Genomic DNA, 18,125 nt, shown 5'->3' with positions numbered 1-18,125 from the left:
TAAATACTTAAATGTAAATGTTGGATCTCTGTCAACTATATACTGTAACACGCAGTTGTTAAAGGCTATGTTTGCATCAGGCAGAGTTTTAATTCTTGCTTCTCTTTGAGAGCTGAGGACACATTGGCATGTGGTGTTAAACTAAGATTTCAGAAAGCGTGGTTAGAGGGTGGCTAGTTTGTGACCGTTTATGAAACCTCTTTTTTATGATTTATTGTGAATCTATATAAGCATGCTTTCATAACATACCAATGATACAAGAAACATCTAATTGTAAATCTTACTTTTAATTTCACCCCTCTAGAAACGCCCCTGATAGAACCCATATACAGCACCCTGTAGTTTTTTTCTATCATTCCATAAACAAACTGATAAATCTTTGTTATTGTAATCAAGCAGTCTATTCTGACTAGTTGTGTTATTCCAGTATAGCATAGGTAACACTGGATAAACACAACTGTTCAGAATGATAGCATTCTGTCCTATGCTTTTTCAGTACTGAAAAGTGAAAGAGCTTTTGTATGTGGTAGCATTTTATTTGCTAACCTCTGTCTAAGTATTTAAATCTTTGTTTATATTATGAGTAAATCTGATATTATTTAGATAACAAGAGATTGAATGTTTAGGTAATGTCAAGTTGAGCAAATAGCATTGTAGGTTTATGCCACATTCATTAACTCATTCATTAACAGATGGTAAATCTCAGCTGAAAACTGGTAAATAACGCACCCTTTGATCTTCAACAGAAGCGCATCTGTTTTGATATTAGACTGATGTCAGTGAAATATTAGACTGACGGAGCCTAGTGTGTGTGTTTGTGTATAGTAGTGACTTTGCACAATTCTTCATGTGACACCTGCTGACACACAACCGTGCACCTCTTAGCAGATCTCTCTTTGTGCTGAGCATGACTGTGTGATCTCAGACATGCACATGGATGGAACTTTCACCTCACTGTCTCTTGTATAAAGGGCATGGCATTTATAAGAATGAATAGTGCAGCTTGTGCATATAAAAGGAGATTTTTTTCTGTTGATACTTTCGAAATAGTTTTTAATCAAGTTAATCCGAACATAGTTCTACGAATTTTAGATGAAATGAGTTTGAAACATCTTTTCTAGTAGTACTTTATATAATTAGACATGTTACATTTAGGGGCTGCACGATTAATTGAAAAAAGAATCACAATCTTGATTGATACATACATGTGATCTTTTTTTTAAATGACAGCGATGCACTTGCATGTACAGTATTTCCCTGTATTCAGATGCATTATTGACGTTTTCATGTATTTACTTTACAACAATCCAAGATGCTATAAACCAAACCTATATTCATTCACCAATCAGACCCGATAGTTTCTCTTCTTTCTCATTCTTATTTGCGGTGTTTCCGCTGTCACTCGTGTGATGTGTATGAAGGCGGCAGACCTAAACACATAGACGGTTTACTTGGTGGATTTGGACTGGCAATTTTCACACAAAAGAGAAAAAAATAAGCACAATTGTTGTGGACAATCCTGGTGGTGAGAGTAATTGGTTCCATAAAGGCAACTCATTATTCACTTTTTAACACACTGGTTCAACCAACTTATTCAAACAGTACCGTGAGGTGTCAGATCCACATTAATTATGCCTTGTAAATATGTTTGAAGTACATCAAAAGGGTATGTTCATAAATGTTATGCATAACGAATGTTTTTTTTTAGTTTCACCAATTTTGTTTCTCTCTTATTTACTGTAAAAAACATTTGTGTTATATTGGCCATACAGCTTTCTAAATATCTGTATCGGCCATAAATAAAGATATCGGTTGACCACTAGTTTTGAGACTCTTACTTATATGTCCAGCACTGTATTATAACTGAAAGTCATGTGTAACACATTTTACTTGAGTGAAATAAATATTTTGGTTGAAAAAAAAAGTGAATCGTGTGAGGGAATCATGATCTCATTTCCCATGAAGAAAAATCGTGATTTACGTTTTAGCAAGAATTGTGCAGCCCTAGTTACATTGCTGTCAGTGCACAATGTTCAGTAAACTCTTTAACATCCTTATCTGTGGTAAAATGACAGTAATGCACAAGCAAACATGACACATTGCTTTGTGCTCTCATACTAAAAACCTATTAGGGAATGTATTTTTGTTCATTTTCTGTAGCTTAATGCTTACACATTTTATAATTTATTGATTGATTACTTCATGAATTGCTCAATTATCGTGCTGCTTCTTAAATACTAATCATTTAGTGGCACACATTTTGTTTGTTAAATTGGTAGCTTGTAAATATTTAGCTGATTTAAAACCTGGAGTCATTGCAACAGTAGTACCCCCCCAAAGAGGCATCAGTATGCAGATGCTGTAAAACAGCCCTTCCCATAAAATCTGCCTGAAGGACACCATTAACAGGATGCAAGCGTTGTCACGTGCTTTGTTAAACGTACCTTCGCAGCATGCGTCACTCGGCCGAACAGCAGCAAGTGTCGACATGATGTCATCTGCTGCATGATATTCTGCTTTTATGACCAGTCTGTCTGATGCATTAAAGATGTTGGCCATCACTCTGGCGTTTCACAGAGATGACGAACTCTGTGGTCAGCTTCCTGCTTACATTGCACTGAGAGTTCGGTGCATTATACAGATAGCCTGTGTAATGGTTGCAATGAGACCATATATCTGTTTTTTTTTATCAGGAGGCCTTGAAACATGGCTGTAGAAGCTGGGAGAGAGGAAGGGGAAGCATATTGTGCAGCCAAGAGCTAGTCTAGGGTAGGGCTGTCGCAAAGATTAAATTATCGTCTCATCACGAGTGTTTGATCTTATTGCGATGATTTCAGATCACCACAATGATTGCACATCTCTTTAAAAAACACAAGGTGGAGCTGCAGTGCCTGTATAAACGAGACCGTTTCAGATGGCATCCCTTAAATGACAGTGCAAAGCGATACATTGCAAAGCCATTCAATAGAGTGGAAAAGAAATAACATCCAAAGTCAGTTGTTCAAAACCTTTCTTTTTAGCAAACAATGTTCTCAATGCTTGCGTTCATGTGTAGAGATCCAGGTAAATAGTGGTAGTTCGGTAGCAGCGGACAGCGGCTGGAAGAACGCTTCAGAGATCGAGTAGGCATCACACCGTAACCAAGATATATAGTAGCGTTTCTTTTCTTGACAGTCGAGGTGCAAAATCTCTTTTGTAGCCATTTCCCGTATTCGTAAAAATCATAGAGAGTAAAAAATAAGAAATCCGTAAATCGTAGCAAGCTAGCCAATGCTTGTCAGTAGCCTACTGGTACTCGGTAGGTACTCAAGATGGCGGCAGGCAACTGGAATAATGTAAAAGGTCACATGACTGATATTCATGAATAGTTGAATTAAAGGGCTCGTTGGGGTGCTGAATTGAGGGTTTATGAGAGCATGTAGATTATTAGGTAGGGCAAGATGTTCTTCACTAGTTTCCCATGATTTTTATTTTTGTGTGCTCAGGACAGAAGAACCAGAGGTACCTCAAGCTGTACATTTTTACAGTTAGCGGGACAAAATACTGATGGGACTTTGGGCCCTATGAAATATGTTTTATTTATTATTAAAATCCATGTTTTCAGTCTTTTATTTTTTTCTGGTTTTAATGGTTAAATAAAATTTCAGGATTTAAATTTATTAATGAGTTAAATGAGGTTTAAAAATGACTAAATCCAGAATGTTCCTAATTCTGTGAGATTCCGCATTTAAGTTCCATTTTATGCTTGGATTCCGTGATTCCGTCCGCGTTTTCCGCATCGCGGAAATCATAGGGCCCTAGGGATTGATGGGTCAGTCCAGTGGGACTTTTTAGCAATTACAGAAAGCAGTTTCAAAGAAAAAGATAAAAAGACTGCAACAGGCAAAGCTGCAAAGAGTCTTGAATTAAGCTTGGCTCTCCACATCTCTTCCTAGGTCGCACCCTCGCTTTGTCATTCTGTCTTTCAGTGTGGGTGGTGAGCGAGCAAAAATTCTCCGCTGAATAACCATTTGTTCTTTTCAGTCAAAAGCGAAAACAACACCGCCATCCCTGTCCTGTGTCTTTTATCTGTCCACATTGTCATTCTGTCAGCAGACCTGTGCACTTCTGAAAAATGCACCTGGTGTTTCAGACTTGTTCTGTCATTCCTGTTTGAGCCTTAAATCTGATGCTGCATTCATCTCTGATTATGCGCCAAATGCAAGATAATCAGAAAGATTACGGAAACTCAGAAGACAGATCAAGCTCTTTTAGTGTTTGAGGTATTCTGCTGGCTTTGCAACATGAAATGCATTAGTCACTATTTGGCTTATTCAGAATAGACCAAGATCTTTTTAGCAGTGACGTTGCAGTAAGCCTTTAGACCTGGGTAGCTGTGTTTATCTTATCGAAACAAAAAAAAAATGTTTATCTCTTACTCTGAAGCAGTTTGAGAAGTAACAAGATTCTTTTGTAGCCCGTCCTACTACTCATGTAAGCTAACCTAGTTCTCAGAGGATATTTGACACCGGATGAAGTGTCAGGTGTTAACAGTTGTGATTAAAAGAGCCTTTTGTGTTAGGCTTTTTAAAGTGATCAGGAAAATGCACTTGTCTGTCCAGTTTGGTGGGGAAATTCATCAGCAGACCTATTAGATGGAAGTTGCGTATTTCCTCAATTGTAGTTAACTGTATTTTAAGGTTAATGCTGATCATGGAGCAGGTTTTACCTTGTGTACTTTTTATTGTATGTTACTGCATCATATTTCTGCACGTGCCATAATAACCACCTCAATTTGTCTTCCTATCGGTGTTGTTAAATATTGCTTCTGCTTTGTATATTGTTTCGCTATATTGTAAGATAGTGAAATTTAATTTGTTTCTTTTTTGATAAACTTCATTTAGTTTCCTGTAGTGTGTGGGAGGGAGGGAAATAACAATGACGTTATTATCATTATAACTCATTGGGGCAGTGTCCCAGACAGGGTTTCGATTAATCCATGATTAGGCCATAGTTATATCAGGCAATTAAAGTAGTTTTTACAAACATACCTTATGCATATTGAGACAATGCACTGATATATGTTATAATACTTCAGTGCAAGGTGTTTTTAAATTAAGCCAGCTCAAACATGCTTACTGAAGAGCCATTGAGGCCACATCTCCTGTACTTGCATTATTTCTTCGATAAAATACATAGGTAATTTCTTGAGTCCTGCACACAAAATAATGTTTAAATGTCCATCTTTGCATGTATTAACTTAAATTACATACATTTGTTTAAAACTTCCTTGTGCTGTGTGTAAGCTAGTGTGTAACAACATTATACCATTGTAAAGACAAATACACTGACTGAGAAAACATTTAGGTGGATCAGGATTAAGTTTCCATGGAAAGTTAAAAAAAATACCAGAAATTTCTGCCCCTTTGCAACCCTATTTTTCACACAATAAACACACTTTTCGTAGGCCCTTTTTAGACCTGGCATTTATTAGGGATGTGTGCTAGGATTTATTTAACAGCTATTAAATTGAATTTTTTGTTACTGACTAGTCTAAAAGTAAGAAACATGCGGACCACAGTCACGAATCTTTGCAGGTGCATATATGATTCAATTTAAAAACGTATCTCTTAATTTCTATCAAATCCTATAATTAATGCAGCTAAACAGGTCATAAATATGCAGTGCACTGAAAACAGGTCATAAATATGCAGTGCACTTCCCTATGATTATTTAACACTAGGGCTGTCATTAAAAAAAGAAACAAGCACACACACAAAAATTATTCAACACTTTTTTTTTGTCATGCAAAACTGCTCTTATAGCTACATACTCTTAGGGCGCATTCATATTTTGGCACGGTTGCCTCGAACCGAGTGTGATCGTGTCCCCTGCCCACTCCCCCACAGGCTTGCACTCACTCTGTACTTTTTCGGTCTGAGGCAGAACATGATTTCGTCATTAGGATCGCATTGTTTTGAAGAAAACCGCAGGTAAAGCACTCTCTTAGCATTAGTTTGTGGCTTGTTAATTAGAGTTATTTGATGACGCACAGCCCTCTCACCATTCCTATCATATTGCTTAGTCAATCTATCGCTTATGCCCTTCAGACTTTCATGTAACCGTGCTGTGTGCATCAAAAGGTTTTAACGAAGGCAGATGAAGTTGAATGACCATCGTTTTGGCCTTTGATCTGCAATCACACTGCATTTCGTGCTCAAGCCCACCTCTGCAAGTGGAGCTCACACTTGTCAAACGAAACAGGCTTGGGGGGTCAAATTCGGTTAGGATAGTGGCCTCTTTCATATTCGCAAACATAGTCTGATTATGCCAGCTCCTACCTTGACTTGATCATTTTCTGCCCCGATATTGTGTATTAAAGAGCACCAATGGTACGATTCATGATTTTACATTTCCTTTGGTGTGTGAGTATGTATTAGTACATGTTAACAATATGCAAAAGTTACATATCCCTAGAGTAAACAATGACGCAAGTTATCGTCTCGAACATAAATCTCTTTTTTTGGACTACAACAAACACATGGATTGTAGGCAACATTTTACTTCCTGGGATTGGTGATGTAGACAAGACCGACATTGTCATAATTCCTCACGCTTGGACTCACAGCCTGTTAACTCCTGTAAGCATTGCATTGTGCACAAATCTTACAAACATAGTAAGTAGTGTCCCATTTCCTGCTGACTTTAGAGGTATTAGGGCCAATCAAAACGTACAGATTAGCTGGCCAATCAGGGACAGTTTTGTACAAAATCCGTTTCAGGAAGACAGGGAAATCTGGAGCTACAAAAATGTACGGTATGTGGAAAATTATGTGTACAAATACACAGCATAAAGTTGTTTTTTAGCAATGGAATAGATGCTCTTTAAGGGTTGATGAAGTCCATCAATTTTAAAGGAATAGTCTATCCGTTTTCAATATTAAACTATCTTATTACCTTAACTTAGAAGAGTTGATACATACCTCTGTCATCTTAGTGCGTGCACGTAAGCGCTGGAGCGCGCTGCGACACTTCGATAGCATTTAGCTTAGCCCCATTCATTCAATGGTACCATTCAGAGATAAAGTTAGAAATGACCAAACACATCAACGTTTTTCCTATTTAAGACGAGTAGTTATACGAGCAAGTATGGTGGTACAAAATAAAACGTAGCGCTTCTCTGAGCAGATTTAAAAGGGTAACTATATTGTATGGCGTAATAGCACTTTTGGGAGTACTTCGACTCGGCGCAGTAACACTCTCCCTCTCCCATTATGAGTGGGAGAAGGGGAGTGGATTTTTTAGGCGAGTCGAAGTACACTCAAAAGTGCTATTCCGCCATAAAATCTAGTTCCTCTTTTAAATCCGCTTAGAAAAGCGCTACGTTTTATTTTGTACCACCATACTTGCTCGTATAACTACTCGTCTTCAATAGGAAAAACGTTGATGTGTTTGGTCACTTCTAACTTTATCTCTGTTTGGTACCATTGAATAAATGGGGCTAAGCTAAATGCTATCGAAGTGTCGCCTACGTGCACGCACTAAGATGATAGAGGTATGTATCAACTCTTCTTAGTTAAGGTAATAACAGTTTAATATTGAAAATGAGTAGACTATTCCTTTAAGTCTTCCTCAACCAAATAAAGTGAACAGGATCACAGCGATGGTGTGTTGAAGTGAATGACGTGATGGGCTTTTGCTTGCTTTGGCTAGTCTCTCTTATGCTAAGCTAACTTACCTAAAATACTCCCACGGCTTGCACGTCTGAGGTAAAATAAAAAGATTACATTTCTGCACCAGATGCATTTTCAGAAATAGTGTATTATGTTTTTAAACATTTGTATTTTATTGTGTCACCTAAAAAGCTTAAATATAACTTTAAAGTAACATTATTTGGAATGAATCTTGTGTATTTTTTGTGTAATCGACTATTGTTTTTAGTCTTCATTAGCAGCAGCTGTACCGTTTCGTCGTCTAGTCTTGCATATCCCTAGTCTACACCCTGTTTATTTGTTTGGAAACTCCAATCAACCAAACCTGTTTAATACAGACGTGGTCCAAAACATTGTCTATGCATAAGAAAAGGACCATGAAGCAGTGTTATTAGAGTTCCTAGAGTGCACCGCGCACATTTCATCATCAGAAAAGCGTGAACTGGAGTATGTACTATGTAGGCCAGGAGAGGTATTGGAATTTGTCACATTTATTACATTGTCATTTGAAGTTGAAAATCTAGTTTTTTTGGTGGGGTTGACTATGGGAGGAATAAGGATAGGTATTAATTAAGATTTAACAGTATAATTATACCATTAAAATAACTAGCTATTATATTTTGTACATATACATTCTCATTGTGCTTCTCTCTTTTGGGATTAACATGTATCATAAAGGAATTAATTAATCAGCAAATTTGAAACAATTGGTGAGATAAAATGTGCAAAATAGTGTGTATACAGCAGTAATAAGCATGTGTTTTCTTAATTTATCCAGTATACTGAAAGTAGAACCGATAAGGACAGAGCTTAAGGTCTTTCGTAATTTAGCCCAAGGGCATGTATTAATACAGGGATTTGGTACCCATCCCGAGAAAGGAGTAGGTGCTATGAAAACTTATGTCTCTCCACTGTCTTTGAAGTTCAGCACTGAGGAAATACCAGACCGTCACAACAGGTCTGATATGGGCACTTTGGTGATGTCATTCCTCTAGAGACTGGGCTTTGTTGTCATTTTGTTCTCTGCATGCTTACGTACTCTGCTGATAGGTTGGGCTTGTATTTGTTGTCAGAGGAGCAGCTCAGCCAGACAAAAAAAGCTGTATTCTTTTTGTAATACCACACCACATGGTTTGACCACAGATATGCCAATGTTGCACAGTACCCTTTGTTTTTGTTTTTTAAAGTTTCATCTTTCACATTGGAGTGAAAAGGGTATGAATATGCATTTATTTCCCTGATTGTATTGCTGTTCTGTCTTGACATGACCTTCTTTGGATGCCCTAAAAGTGCGATATTGGTGGTGCAGTGTTTTGAGGCCAAGTAACCTATGCAAACAAACACCACGTGATTGAAATTTATAGCAGCACAGAGCTTGAATGGGCTCCTCCACAGGACTGGAGGCATGATTCGCTCTTTTGCTGCATTCAAAGACACTCAGAGCTCGACAACAGCAGCTGTACCACAGCACCTCCTGGCCCTTTTTCTCCCGATCTTGTTCATCATGCTGGTCAGGGGTCAGACACCAACCAAAACAATAGCAGTGGTCAGATCTCAGCGAGGCAAAAATAGCATCCTGAGCAGTGGTCTTCCTGCTGCTCACTGTGATGTTTCCCCCCACACCGTCTCCAGGGGTGTGATGTCATTTCCCCAGCATTGATCGCTGTGTTGCGGGTCGGATGTCCTCCAGCTGCAGCTTGCCTCTGGGGCTTTGCTGTCTGTCACTGTGCCTTGCTCACATAAGATCAATATGTTATTTGTCAAAAGTGTTTGGATCACAGTTGAGAAAGGAAGAGCAATTATATTTGTAATTTTGTTGACACATCAGATTTACATTTACATCAGATGTATCTGACTATGCAGTTATACTACCATTGGACTTTATTTTAGCATGGCAGTAGTAGCTGTAGTAGTCGGTTTTCGCAGTGATTTTTTTTATATAAAAAAAATTTCCACTGCCTGTAGTGTTCCACAGAAATGGGTCTCACCTTTGAGGTGAATTGAGAAATTAAATTAGTTTTTTTTAATGTGCCTTTCTGCATCTTTTTAAAAATGATATTCTAGCATAAATTATTAATAAGTAATAATAGGCATATTGAATGACGTCAGGAGCTCTGTGCTGGTCGGTAGACTAGAATATTATCACTACTACGTGTTAACACAGTAGTTGGCTTTTGTTTCGATTGGTTAAGGCAGCAGTGGTTTGTGGGAAAGCCTCGAGTCTAGCTAGACATGCTCCAGTTACACACCTGCCATACCTGTTCTGATTTTGGCATAATGATGGGAGCACAACATTACCTATATTTATTTTAATTAAAGGGTACCCTGCCTATACAGAATTTTAAGGCTTAATAGATTTACACTGAAATTGGCTTTATAAATGTAAAATAAAAACTAATTATTAGAGGTTGTATAAATTTTGAAAAATAAAATTACTAGGTGGCCACCATTTTGTGCCAATCTAACTACACAACGTCAAATGGTTGGAGTCCAAACTCGTTCTCTTAACGCTACAGAGAGGTAATCATGTTGTTTGTCAGATGTGAATGTCAATAAAATAATAAGCAGAAGATGAACATTGTTAATACACGTGCACAAAAGTTGTCAGTATGCGCTCATTTTATTTGTCTTAACAGTCTTTTCCATTTCAATCGGAGCATAACAGAAAACAGAGGACAATACAGAAAACACCAAACTGAAATTAAAAATGAAAAAAAATCAGAAATCAGCTGGCAAAATCAGCTATGTCTCTGCAGCAACTGTTCTTGTATGCTAACTGACAGAGAGAGTGTATGTTGTAAGGAGCTGCGCTTTCTATCAACATCTGTTCACGGTAAGCATATTCATTACCATCTTATTTAAACAACATTACCGAAACAGACTCACTTATATATCCCACATAATTTTTTTATAGTAAACCGTAGTAAAAGTTCTACATAGTGTTTTTAAACCTACTACAGTCATTGTTTACATTCAAGCATAAGATCAGGTCGGTTCTCACTCGCTGTCCCAAGGTGTTTAGTCTACTGTGAGAGAAAATTGTAGGCACAGCATTTGGTTTTAATCTCTACCTAAAACTAGAGAACAGTCGCAGGTCTTTAGGACAGCAGCATCTCACTGCAGACATGACATCCTTGGGGCGGGGTTGGAATCAGATCCAGGGGATCTAGATGCGCTGCCTTTTGATTGGTCGACAGTTTTACCACAAAACACGTCATAAGCACTATTTGGACTGAATTAGTTTTACAGTACAGAAGGACCTCTGAGAAAATTCATTCTCAGAGTTCCTCTGTGTTTTTAAAGGTCACGTCTCCCTGATCCCATTTTTCAAACTTTAGTTAGTGTGTAATGTTGCTGTAATAGCATAAATAATACCTGCAAAATAAGGCGCTCACAGGCTCTTTGCTGTTGCTGCCACATTTTGCTATCTGAGGAATTAAAACGTGTAAGAAACCCTCACAACATTTCCAAACCCCAGAACAGTAATGTGCAGTTAACCTCCTCTGTGTAGAAAATGTATATGGTTAATGTGACCGTCTCAACGTTATTATATTAGTAGAGATTTCTAGATTCATCTTGGTACACCGCTAAAGCTCGCCAGAGTTCACGGGGGTGCGGAATCTCACATGCTCACAAATGAGGTAAAATTTAATGCCAAAAATCCGTTCCTCTAAAAATTTTATCTAAACATAGTTTTTGAATCATTATTAAAATCAATCACGTGGCTATAGCTTATGTTATTTTCATCAATTATATAATTTATGGATTGAAAATAACATTAATTTTAAATGATAATGCAGTTGTTGTGCAAAATGACACAATTAAACAGTTCATTTAACCAAACGTAAACAAACAAAACATCCCGTTTTAGATGTAAATATGATGCCAATATGTCATTATTCCGATTGAATGCATACTGTGTCCCCTTAAAAAAAATTGGTGCATGACGCCCCTGTCCCCTGCCATGCGATATATTTTCTTTAACAGAATTCCCCTTTTAAAGCCTACAGCGAACGGCCGGTTTCTACTACAGCCCTCTACTAAATACTAAAATACTAAAACAATTATTTATCTGTTGATTTTTTGACATTTATTTTCTTATTTAGTTAACTAATGCAACATCATTGCACTGCATAGTGTTTTCTATTTGACTTTTAAGATAATATTAACTTCATGATCATCATCAGTTTATCTTCATTAAGTAACAAATACTTAAAGACACAGGGTATAAAAGTTTGTCAAACTTTTTTTTAAATCAGATAAACATTGACAAAGTGATACTTGTACTTTTCATAAAAACAAACATTTCAACACAAAAACACAGGTCAAGTTTAATTTAAATGTATTATTAAAATAAAAATCATACAGCAATACTGTGACTCTTGAAAAGAACATTTACTGAATTCACAAAAAAAGATTCCATGTTTTCCTGGAATAAAAAAACTAAATGTTAATGTCTCCCTGAAAACCTTCCATCTTTTCCATAAGATTGTACAAACTAAAATGAATGAACACTGTCAGCAAAAATAAAACGCACAAAAAATATTGGGTTCTTGAGCCTCGGTACATGCTTTCATGTTGCTATTTCAGTGAGACGGCAATCCCTCGCATCGTACAATGAGACTAAAGGTCATATCTTTGGGTGCACTCACACTATCCAAACCAAACTGCGCTTGGGCGCGTTTGACCCCCAAAGCCTGGTTTGTTTGACTAGTGTGATCGCTCTGTACCGCGCCCGGGCGCGTATTGGTTAATCGTGCCGCTGCCGGGTTGCAGAGGTGGGCCGGAGCGCGGTTCACTTAGGCTCAGGCGCGGAAGGCTGTAGTGTGAGCACAATCGCGCCTGAACGCGATTCAAAAGGTGAAGACGTCAGTTGCGCGACCACTCACCTTCATCTGCCTGTGTAAAAACCTTTTTGGATGCGAGCAGCGGGGTTACGTGAATGTCTGAGCTGTACAGGTGACAGATTAACTAAGCAATATGACATGTGAGAGGGCTGTCTGTAATCCCGCACCAAACGACTCCGAATAAAAAACACAGACTTATCATTACGGTGGGTTCCAGTGTTAAGAGAGCTCTTTACTTCCTGCTTTTTTCAAAACGATCGCATCTTAATGACGAAAGCGCGCCCGGACTCGGATCGATAAAAAGTACAGTGTGAGTGCGTGCACCTGGGGGAGTAGGGAGAGGTGACAATCGCGCTGGGGCATGGTTTGGTTTGGTTTGGATAACGTGAGTGCGCCCTTAGATTCACTAAGCAATTCGGACAGAGTGGCAATAACATACGATGCATTGACATCAATTACAAAGAATTGTATGTCACTATTACAGGACACTACATTACGGGTGAATGGAAGCTAGCGGTTTGTGTTTTGCACATGCGTGCTATGAACGAAAGTCACACATGCGCTAATATTGCCGAACTACTTCACGATTTTGCAAACAAATGGAAAATTGTGAACAAATATGGCTATTGCAGCACAATTTGTCAAGAAGTCCATCGTCGTCATCTTCTTTGTTTAATAGCGTGTAGCACCAACGTTCAGGTGCATTATCGCCACCTACTGTACACCTACCACAGTTTGTCCCCACAAAAATCCTGGCCTCCATATGTTAAAAACTGGGATCGTATTTTGAGACTTTTTAAAATAATGAAACTGTTTAATGTGTTTATAGAAACGTTGTTTAGAAGTATAAGGCATTCATAGCGTTCTATAGCATGCAAGTCATTACAGATGGGGTACCTTTTAAAGGAATATTTTATTGCATATGAAAATGTTCTCCTAATTTACTCACCCTCATGCCATCCCTGATGTATATTACTTCCTTTCACAAGTTGATCACAAATAAATTATATAGTATTTTTATTATTGGCAAAGTTCCAAAAATCACATACTTCACTAAATTAGTCCTGAGAAAAGAAGCAAGGTTTCTGAGAGAAAACATTTAAGTTAATAATATTTTTGGCCACTGATATGTCATGTAGTATTGTAAACATACAAATCAGCCCTGTAATGCTTGACAACTTTTAGTCTAAGTGGTTCTTGCGTGCCTTGTGACTAGTTATCATATCGTCGCTGTCCGAATAAAACCACGTTTGTCCATTTGTTCACGTATATACATTTGGTGTCAAACCTGTCAATCACGCCGTGTATCTTCCGCCCTGTGGAAGCATCCCCCGGTCTTGTGAAGTTTCATCGAAGCTCAGCAAAAACCAATGAGACCTTAAGTTATAATCGTGCCACCATAATTGAACTTACCATGCTAATCTGTTTCCATGGATGTGACGTATTTATTGCTAAATAATCTCAAAATATGAATTGCTTTCTCTCACACACATACAGTTTCGCTTCATAAGAAAAATATTAACCCTATGGAGTGATTTGAATTACTTAAAATGATGGATGTTTGTGGTTCTTGGAGCTTCACCATACTTAGCCCAATATAAAAAGATAACATGATGTCTTTTTAGCATAAAATTATTCACTTGTGTTCAGAAGAAATTAAGGCTTATACATCTGGGATGGCATGAGTGTAAAAAAATCATGAGAGAATTTTCATATTTGGGTGAACTATTCCTTTAAGCGTTTTTGTCCACAGGCCAGCTACGATGGCCCCCCACCCCACCCTTTTAAAAAAGAACAGAAAAGGATTAACCGGGGCTGCGTCTTTACATTGCAGGGTTGCCTCTCTTCACAATGGTGCAGCTTACTGGTTGAATTGGCATTGAAAGTGGAAGTGTTGCGTCAATAAGAGGCGCTTTTCCCATCTGGCCCCTGTTTAGAAGGGAAAAGAAAAATCAATGCCACTTTCCTTCAGGACCGTCCTCTTGTATTAGGTCACCATCTGCCAGTTCCAGACCCGTTTTTCAGTGTTAGCGGAGTAATTAATGTCTTCTGCTACACTTTGCGTCTCTGTGCTTACACACCGCTTGCACGCGTCGACCCAGATCCGAGCACATTTCGGTTAGATAAACAGCTTAATATGTCTGACCTTATTTCAGACTGTCTTCCTGCAACCTGTATTACTGTATCATTAAGATTGTTTACACTTGCATCAGCTGATAAAAGATTTGTTTTTTACTACATATATTTACTATCCTGGCACCAACACAATACCAGAGATGAAAATACCGTACAATAATTTACAACAAAACTATTTTGGGTCATTTGTGAGCCAAGCAGCCAGTCCCACCCCAAATTCGTGTCAGTGGTAAAGCTCTGGTGGTGGTGTAGAATTGACTTTAACTACATGGCATATGAACAATCTTAAAATTTTACAGTGTTAAATTAACATAACACTGTAGTGTCTGTTTTGAACACAAATGATTTGCAGTTCACTGTGTGCTGCTAGCTGTTTTCATGAGACTGATTCATAAATCCTTTGATGTGATTTGTTGAATAGTACTGCCACATGTTAACAAGAGCCATTTGTTCACATTGTTTGTGGCCTGAAACCAGTGAGAACAATGTAATATAGAAAGCGTTTATTGTCTTAAATTTATTTTTAGATTTGTATTTATCCATTTATCTTTCTTTTTTTTCAAGTCACATTTATTTCAGACTCATACACTCATGTACACTTGCAAACATCTTGCAAGGATCTCCCATAAACTTCTATTGTTCTTAAAGTAAGCTTTATGTAAGGAATAATTGACGACGGGGCATTGAATTATAAAAAAATAATGCACACCCAACGTGGTTATGCAATATGACGCGAAGCGGAGTGCCTATACATCGCGGGTGTGCATTATTTTTGAATAATTCAAAGGACCAGAATCAATTATTCTGCTCCTACCATGGCAGTGGTTGCCGGTGACTTCTTTTTTGTAGGGCGTTCCATGCGAAGTTCGTCACAACATGTATGTAGCCTGTCGTGTGTGGTTCCTTTTTTCAAAATATGTGTTCTGTGCTTCAAGAGATCCTGTTTGCATCACATGTCTTGTCAAAATAAGTGCCTGCTGCAGACGCCTCTAAAGGGTTTATGATAAAAGAGATGCTCGCGTTTGCCATATACTCGCATAATTTCATGCTTAATCAGAGTTTACTGTTAAGGGAGTGTCTTGCGTGTATTTGTGAACGTGAGGGTCTCTTTTATCATAAACGGTTTTAATGCGTGTGTAGCAGGCACTTATTTTGACAAAACATGTGATGAACATTGTTTAAATTATGCAACAAACACATATTTTGAAAACGCAAAGAACACACATGACGCTCCGAACACTTATTTTGAAATAGCGCCCCTCGCATGAGCAGTCACAAGCCACTGTACCACGGTTGCCAAAAATATTGCTCTGGTGCCTATTTTTAAGACCTTTAAAAGGTTAGGTGTGCGGTTATTGAAAAATAATCAACACCCATGGAAAATGTCTCAACCAATCAGAATAATGCATTCCACAGCCCCGTGGGATAATTGATTGGTGGGTAACTGAGCTTTACTACACACTAGGGTTGTTGCGGTGACAGAATTTTCCCACCGGTTAATCAGTGCGTGACAAACCCGGTTATACCGGTTTCACCGGGTGGGAGGGGCTTATAAATGCACAGAAGTGCGCATTTTACTTTCACTTTTGAATTAGATGCAACTGTTGTTTGAATCCAGCGCTTGCGTACGCTGCGTTAAATCGCGTATGAATTTGCGTGCAAATGTGAGTGCAACAGCTGGTTTAAGTGCTTGAGTCAATGTGCGCAGGTACTTCTGACAGAAACCCGCCAGTCCCAAGCAGAGCAACCGGCTATTCCTCCATAAAGCGCTGCTTGAATGATGGGTTTATTATAGGCATGGGCCGATTACCGGTTTCAAGGTATACCGAGGTTTAAAACAGTCAAGGTTTCAAAACCACTAAAATGTTCTGTGATACCGTCTCCAAGGTATGAGCTGTGTTTATACAAAATTCATTAAATCATGAAGTCATGTGATTGATTTGATGTTTACATTTAATATATATTACGAAAATATAATATATGTTTTGAAAGCATATTATAATTTAAAGGCTTTATTGTACCTGGCATTTGAAAATAACACATTTTAGTGTTGCAATGGCAATACCGCAACACCGTGAAACCGTGGTATTTTTGCTAAAGGTTATCATACCGCCAGAATCCTATACCGGCCCATGCCTAGTTTATTATTATTCTTAATGAAAAACACAACAACAAAACGATCTCGCCTATATTAAACATCATATATGTATCTTATAACAAAAACGAGTAAGCACGCGTCTTCTGCCATCGTCTGCTCGGCGCAGTCTGACAGGAATGAAATCTGGCACCCGCAGCCGCTGCTCTGTGATGACGCGCGTTCAGCTCCGCTGGATTCAGCCAGCAGACATATTCAGTTGTAAGTGTTTGCTCTCTCTAACCAAACTAAATGATTTAATTACAAGAAAATATCAAAACGCCGGTGAAAGACGGTGTCGCGGTGGGCAAGTGATCTAACCGGTGAGAGGCTGAAGCACCGGTAATCACCGTTTCACCGACTATCGCAACAAGCCTACTACACACTTAATCATTGCACCCAAACTCTACCCTAGACTTTTGGCATTGTGAACAGTGTTGAGGTTTAATAATACATATTAGGAATTTGTCCCTCACAATAACTAACCAAGCATGTGTGAAGTCAATACATATGTTGTTACAAACCTGTTAAATTTTATCTTTAATATGCTACCGACTAGCCCGACCGATATATCGGCAGGCGATATTAGGCATTTTCCAAACTATCGGTATCGACATTCATAATGGCCAATAAATGAATATAAAAAAAACGGACGAAACAGCCTTCATTAGATTTCCTCACTGTTGGTGTTTTTGACAGAGTGCTCTGAACCAGTAGCTGCTGGTGGGGTCTAGATTTAGGCATCAAGCCACTGCCTGAGTCAAGTGATCAGCAATTTATATTTTGCTGTTGTTGTTATTTATCAGAACTTAACAGAATTTGTCTCGAGTCCTATTCAAAGTTATATTTATGAACCAAGTCTTTTAAAACTGGTAACTTTGATTTGGTTGATGTTGTTTTTGTGTTTTTGTTTAAAGGCCTTTACATTTCATATCTTAAGTTTGTATTTTTATACATTTTATTTACCAGAACTTTAATATATTTTGATGTTCCTCTGTTCTGTTGTGACAATAAAAGGAACAAGTTTCTTTTTAAAATGCATTATCATATTATTTTAGTTTAAACTCATAAATAACTACAAATAACTAAAGTTAGGGAAATCTGTTAATGTTTTGTTGCGCGTTTCTGAAATAAAAAAATATCGGCCGACATATCGGAATATTGGATTTTAAAACCAACAAACATTTGTATCGGTATCGGCCTTCAAAATCCTTTATCGGTCGGGCTCTACTACTGACCTGCTGAACACAAAGAAAGATATTTTGAGCAAAGTTTGTAACAAAATAATTTTTTACCGCTTTAATATTTCATTTTTCT

General features: G+C 38.0%; 1 protein-coding gene across 2 annotated transcripts in view; it reads left to right on the top strand.

Moving 5' to 3' along the window:
- agap1 (ArfGAP with GTPase domain, ankyrin repeat and PH domain 1) overlaps positions 1-18,125 on the top strand; it is a 178,810-nt gene that overhangs the window by 1,905 nt on the left and 158,780 nt on the right. The gene's annotated exons all lie outside the window — the stretch shown is intronic.

The sequence above is a fragment of the Paramisgurnus dabryanus genome, chromosome 7 (genome assembly GCF_030506205.2).
Source record: "Paramisgurnus dabryanus chromosome 7, PD_genome_1.1, whole genome shotgun sequence".
Classification (NCBI taxonomy): domain Eukaryota; kingdom Metazoa; phylum Chordata; class Actinopteri; order Cypriniformes; family Cobitidae; genus Paramisgurnus; species Paramisgurnus dabryanus.
The sequence above is the reverse complement of the archived record's forward strand: the minus strand, read 5'-3'. Positions and strand labels throughout refer to the sequence as shown.